This window comes from Dermacentor silvarum, chromosome 9, assembly GCF_013339745.2.
Source record: "Dermacentor silvarum isolate Dsil-2018 chromosome 9, BIME_Dsil_1.4, whole genome shotgun sequence".
In the NCBI taxonomy this organism is placed as follows: domain Eukaryota; kingdom Metazoa; phylum Arthropoda; class Arachnida; order Ixodida; family Ixodidae; genus Dermacentor; species Dermacentor silvarum.
The window spans coordinates 163,692,563-163,699,706 of record NC_051162.1 but is presented as its reverse complement, the minus strand read 5'-3'; positions in this window follow the sequence as shown (position 1 = coordinate 163,699,706).

The following is a 7,144-nucleotide window of genomic DNA, read 5'->3' as shown; positions in this document are numbered from 1 at the left end:
GCGACAGCAAATTAGTGGAGAGCAATACCAAGTAACGATAGTAGTTTTATCGGCCGTGTAAATGTGTAAACGAAGGCACACTAAATAAACGAACAAGCATGGTGTCACGCACGCACAAGCAAACATGCAGGCATCTCACTCGATGACCGCGGAAACTCGCTGTCAAAACGCTGGAGTGAGTCCGCGCGGTAACAGCAGCCAGCGCATTTAGCTTCGTGCCGGCGCTCGTATGAACGCGATGTTATCCGCGAAAACACAGGGACGGCGGACTCTGCCCGCGCCGCCAGTGGCTTTCAAGATACAGCAGCCCAGGGTATAACGTGCCATAATAAATACTTTTCTGCACTAATGAAATTATTGCTTCTTGCACAATTCACTCACTATGGCTCGAAATAATTGTGAACTTCGTTGAATTTTCTTTGGCGGGGAACGCTGTTCGGGTGTCTGGAGTCCAACTATAGGCCTACAGCCATTCCTGCTTTTGCTGATATTTGTGATCATGTCATCAGCACACATAACAGTTATTTTGTAACTAGCTCAACTTGTCAATAACCTTAGTGTGAACCTGTCAAAATTTGGTACCGTGTTTTCACTGAGCATCTCGTCATACGCACGTATCAACCATAAGGGATCGTTCTGTTATTATAAAGCCATGCAGTCATGTCTGTGGTATGTTTTCAATTCTAGTGAGCTGCCCTGTTCATGACATTAGATCTTATTAGTGTGCTCTAATTACTAAAGAACATGAACATTTTTAAAAAGGCGGAAGGTAAAGACAAGAGAGAGAGAAAAGATCATGATACGAAATGCAGAGAGGTCAGCCTGAGGTACATTTCTCTAACCAGCTACTCTGCGCTGGGGGAAGGGGAAGAGGCAAAGAAAGAGGGGTATGATGGGCGACGATGACGACAGGAGGCGGATGTAAGACATATAACGAGCAATTAGAACTAATTAAATGTGAAATTCAAGCTGCTCCATAATATACATGATGCCAAATGACTTTAGAAAAAAATTAACACACGTATGCGTCATATGTCAGGCCAATTAGCAGTGTGAAAAATATAGCAAGCATAAAATCACCTATTCTTTCAACACTTGGATAGCTAAAGTATGCTAAAGATCTTTCAGAATATATTCCTATAGTCTAATGGAAGTTGCTTTAAGCTACTGCTCCAAATCTGAATACGTTTACATATTTGCGGCCGATATCGAACTACTGAATGCCGGGCGTGTTAGTATTGCATACACAAGAAAGAATGACACATAACAACTGGGACGAGCGCAATTCTCAATTTGCGCTCGTTAGTCTTTTCTATCTCGTCCCCGTTCTATGGCGCCATTCTTTCTTGAGTATAGACAGATATAGATGAGCTAAATTTGCTAAGATTTGCCCAAATCATTGCACAGTTATTCGTTCAGTTGAGTGCGAAAACGATAAAGTAGGTATTTCTTTTTATGGAAACCATCAAACATATGTCGCAGCTTCACTTGAAAGGCGAAGCATCGATTGCAATAGTAAATTGGTGGACAGCCCTTGGACTTCATACGAAACCTCACAGCGATGGCAACGCCGGCGGCAGAAATGCTTCCGGTGTGTCCATATGGTTGCTATCGCAATAAAAGAGAAAACAGTGGCAGAATTCAAGCTATCGCTGGTCACTTGAAAGTATGGAGCATTGCCGACAGTCACACCTATTACATAAACGACTTGAATATGGTAGTGATTTAATATAAAACACATCAGTAAGTTTTAGAGATGGATATTGAAAGCTTTCGGTCACCCCAGATCTCTAGACCCAGATCTTTAGTTCAGCGTTCGGTGCGGCACCATTGCCAGAACAAGAAGTTCCGGGAAAGTAATAACAGAGAAAGCTTCTTAAAGAAACAGGTGTTAATTAATAAAAAAAAGACTTTACAATTTTTATTCATTTTTGCCAGATTTGCGCAAAACGAAATATTTCGAATTGATTACTTGTGCTCACTTACTTTTTCTGGTTGATATCTTATTTACCTACTACTACTTTCGGTGATATTCGTGATCATGTCAGCACCGATTAGAGTTATTTTGTAAATCGCTGAGCTTGTAAATAACTTTAGTGCGAAGCTGTTGATAATTGGAATCATGTTTTCAGTGAGCAGCTCCTGAGACGCACTTATCAAGCATGAGGGATCGTTCGCTTATTATAAAGCCATGAAATCATGTCTGCGGTATGCCTTCAGTTGTAGTGTGCTGCCCTGTTCTTGGAATTAAATCTCATTAGTGTGCTCTAATAACTAAAAAATCGCAGCATATCCACGGGGTGAATGATGATGAGTGGGCGAAGCTCCGGAGGGAATCATCGGATCTCCCGCTTAAGGGGATGCTAGCACAAACGCGTTAGAAACGTGCAGTACTCTCTAGTAAGGGGGAGCGGCCACAGCGTCTTACGCAGCCATTTACACATGCCGGAACGTGCACCGCGTTTGCCGACGCCATCACATGACTGCTGAGAGTATACCCCCCGTATTCATAAACGCTCCTCGACTATAAACGCTTCTCGAAGGGACCCCGACGTGCGCGCCCGCACGTCGGGGTCCCTTCTTCGAGCGCGAGCCGCCGCCGCCCTGCGCGCACGCCGCTCAGCAGCCTTGTCCATCTTCCGCAGACCCTCTGAACGCGCGCGCGCCAAAACGGCGCGTTTATTGTATTATAGAGCACCCCCTGGCGTACGGCGCCGCCGAAGAACACGCGATCGTCGTCGCGCGATCGTCTCTCTCCTTCCGTACGTGTGACGTCATTCCTGTTTTCATAAAACTAACCTTTTATTTTTTCATACAAGTAACGCCCTCTAGTATCGTACCATCTTGCATTTTTCACCGTATATGCATTCGTTATATAGTACAAGTACCGCCCTCTACGGCCAGTTCAAGCACGCGTTCGCTACGCGGACGCTGGCGGTTCACTCCATTTATATATACGTGCGAGCGAGCGAACGGTAGAGCGGGGCAGGGAGGAGAGAGAGCGAACGGCGAGAGAAGGAGCGGCGAAGCACTGCACCTACCCTCTCCTACACTCTCTCCACACACGCGGGAGCTCCGCCGAGCTCCCGCGATGCGAGCCCCCTCACACGCCAGAGCGCGCTCTTCCTCTCCACTCACTCTCCGCTACTCCGGAGGCGGTTACCTACGACGGGACGCTCGGGCCACGCCATAAGGAGCTTCGCCCCTAAAAAAAACTGTCAGCCCTTTGGAGATGGAAGACCAGCGAAGCTGTACTATGATGGGAACTATGGATTTCCCATAATGAGTATTAGGATGTGGTGGTGTAATTGGTTATTTGAACCATTAAAGAATGAGAACTATATATTATCCGGTGGTTTTCATTTATTGACTGACCACAGGGACCATGGCCTTATGGTCGCTACGGTACACCGCCATAGGGTGTACGGCAAAGGTTGGCACGTTCTTCATAAACACGTCAACAACGCAAGGCGCGTTCAGTGTGAACACGGGCAGAACGCTGCCGCCGTCGACAACAGTTGTGCGCGTTGTTTGTGTGACCGCACACAACTACTCTCGAAACGCTGGCTACATGGCGAACGGCTAAATGCCGTTGTCGACACTGTTAGGAGAGAGGCGTGCGAGAGCCTAGAGAGAGTCGGCGGCAGAGGCCGGCAGGGCTGCGCGCATGCGCCGCAGTCGGAGAGCGGGCACGCACACGCGCAGTCTAGAGTCAACACCTCATAGACTAGAGTGCATCGATGCCCTAGTTGCCCTTCCACTCCCCTTCCACTGGGAAGTCGCGTTTGCTCTCCGCCGTGCGTTCGCTGCCCGTGAAAGCACGCCTCCCTCGCTCGCGCGCGCTTTCACTCGCACATACAGCCTACGGCCAATGAGAGTTTTTTTCTATTGCCGGACGCGATGATCGAAAGGTGAGCCCTTAAGAGCTTCGCTGTAAAAGATGAAAATTTTAACAGCGAAGCTATTCTAGCTAACCGTAAAAAGTGGCGCCTGCTGTCGCAAAACCTCGCCGAGCTATGACGTGACTGCGTTGCCTAGCAACTACCTCGCGGAGCGGCGTGTGCCTCGCCTCCTCTCAGTGCCATGCACATGTTGCCTTGACATAGGACGTTAAGGAGAGGGAAGGAGAGCATGCGCGTGGCACGTGCAATGCTTGGCCGCACATGCATGCTTACTTATGCAATGCTTAGCCGCACATGTATCGAAGCAGGAGCGATGTCTCGCGTTGCCTAGTAACCGCCGGCGCAGGTGCGCGCTCGCTGCGCCCGACACAGACACGGCTCCTGCCTGCCTGCCTGCGTTTGTGGCATGCCAGGAACGCTGTCGCTCGTAGGCGCTGAAGCGTCCTGCGCTAGTCACGCGAAATGTTGCGAAAGGGAAAGTACTTCTGAAAATGATCGCTCGAGAATACCTTCCCTACATGCGTAGTTGCGTTAAGCCAAGTTAAGACCTAGAAACAACCAAGTTAATACCTAGCAGTAGCAGCCCGTAAGACTTGAGGATTGACACTTTCGCTGTGCCTAAGTTTTGCACGACCGAGTGCGAACTTGCCCGCTTTTAACACGAAAGTGTTTTATGCCGGGGTCCACCAAGACTTCACTGACGTATTTCCGTCACGGAAATACGTCACACGAACATACACGAACATAATACAAAGAAATAAACCAGAAGAAAAAGTTCCACAAACATGCAAAATTTGGAAATCGAACCCACGACCTCTCGGTCCGCGACGATAGATCGCCGAGCGTTTAACCCATTGCGCCACAAACGCATTTGCAGAGAGCTACACAGACGCGCCTTATATATCTAACACTCCTCCGTGTACCCGCGCTCTTGCTCGGGGCGGTGCCGCCGCCTACGAGCAGAAAAGAGAAGTACTGCATTATGACACTAACGCGCACCGACAGTGAACGCTTCGGTGGTCTCAGCACTACGACGCCTCGATGCCAGCATTCGAAGGGACGCTGGCATCAAGAAGCACTACCAACGCGTTCTCGCAGAAGCACTACTAGGTGGCGTTCACCGTACTCAGCACAGCGGAGCGTGGCCTCCGCAATTAGCTCTGAAAATGTTTCTGAAGTTGATCGCGGAGGCTGCAATTACGACGCGCTGTACGCGCTGATTTGACTCGGTGACGATTCAGTTACGTGCTTTGTCTTGCGCGTTGTATTAGTGTGTCAGTTACGTGCTTCGTCTTTCGCGTTGTGCTAGCGTGTGCAGCGTAGTGCAGCTTCCATATGCACGACGGTTGCTCATGGTCATCGACGTTGGTAGTCGTGATGGAGGAGACGTGCCACCAGGCGTCAGCGTGGGTGCATCAACGCCTAAGGGCGCTTTAGCCACAAAACACCAATAGACATTATATATCAATGTGCAATAAACATTACACTACTTCTGTGAAGACACGTTTCACTTTCGTGTTCTATACCGATTCCTATATAAGAGGGATCAACCACATTTTTTAAAAAGGCAGAAGGTAAAGACAAGAGAGAGAGAGAGAGAACTTTCATGAAACAAAATGCAGAGAGGTCGGCCTGAGATGCATTCCTCTAGCCAGATACTTCGCGCTAGGGAATGGGAAGAGGGAAAGTAAGAGAGGAGAAAGAGGAGTATGACGGGCGACGATGACGACAGGAGGCGGGTGTAAAACATATAACGAGCAATTAGATCAATTCAAACGTGAAATTCAAGCCGATTCATAATACACATGATGCCAAATGATTTTAGAAAAAAATTGAACACAAGTATGCGTCATATGTCAGCCCAATTAGCAGTGTGAAAAATAAAGAAAACATAAAATGACCTATTTTTGCAGCACTTGGATAATTAAAGTATGCTACATATTTTTCTGAATATATTCCTATAATGTACTGGAAGTTGCTTTAAGCTGGTGCTCCAAATCTCGAATACGTTTGCATATTTGCGGCTGATATCAAACTACTGAATGTTCGGCGTGTTGGTATGGCATACTCAAGAAAGTATTGCGCAAAAGAACGGTGACGAGATAGAAAATACGAACAAGCGGTTTGAGCAATTTGCGCTCGTTAGTCTTTTCTATCTCGTCCCTGTTCCACTGCACTATTCTTTCTTCAGTATGGACAGATATAGATGAGCTAAATTTGCTACGCTTTTCCCGAATCATTGCGCAGTTATTCATTCAGGTGACTGCGAAAACGATAAATTAAGTATTCCTTATTATGACGACTATGAAAGAAAATGTGGGCAGCTTGCGCTAGTGGTACAAGGCTGGAGTAAACAGCGGAGCTGGTGATCGACCTAGCTTCTACCAGGTTTTACTAGGCTTGGCTACGTTTTGCTAGGAAAGGATAAGTGCTTCTAGACACGGTATTCCGAATCGAGTCGCCGCCGACGCGCAGATTCTCTCTTGGCCGCGCAACGCTAATCTTGATGAGCGGCTTCTTCATCGGATGTCCGGATCTTCTTTGGTCGTCCCATGTCAAGGCTACATGAGAACGTATTCTGGAACGTTCCACTTCGGCGATAGTTCGCCTAGGCGACAATTTCGCCTTCAGGCGCGCGCTGATTGGCTGTTTTAGCAAAATTGGGTGGGCTGATCGGCTGGTTGAGCCCAACGTCATTCAAATTTGTTCAACCAGCCAATCAGCGCGCACCTGAAGGCGAAAGGTGAACTATCGCCGAAGTGGAATGTTTCAGAATACGTCAAATGTACTCGCCACAGAGTCAACGAGAGTTCTGCCGCCGAAGCGGTAGCCGAACGCAGGAAACGTGGACGGCGTCGGCAGCAGCTCTGCCCGTTGCCTCATTGGTTCTGCTATAATTTCATTCTCTCTCTCTCACTCTCATTTTCTCTTTCTCTCTCACGAGCATAGCGCACGCCACACGCATGCTCTCCTTTCCTCTCCTTTACGTCCCACGTCAAGGCAACATGTGCCCGACACGGAGAGGAGGGGAAGCACACGCCGCTCCCCGACGTGGTTAGTAAGCAACACGTGGTGACGTCATCACCAGGCGCAGTTTTTTGTTCGCACTACGCGGCCTAACCAAGAGCTTAAACAGCTCTGCTGTTGAAATATGTCACAGTTTCGCCCGAAAAGCGAAGCATCGATTGCAATAGAAAATTGGTGGACAGCCCTTGGACTTAATACGAAACCTCACAGCGATG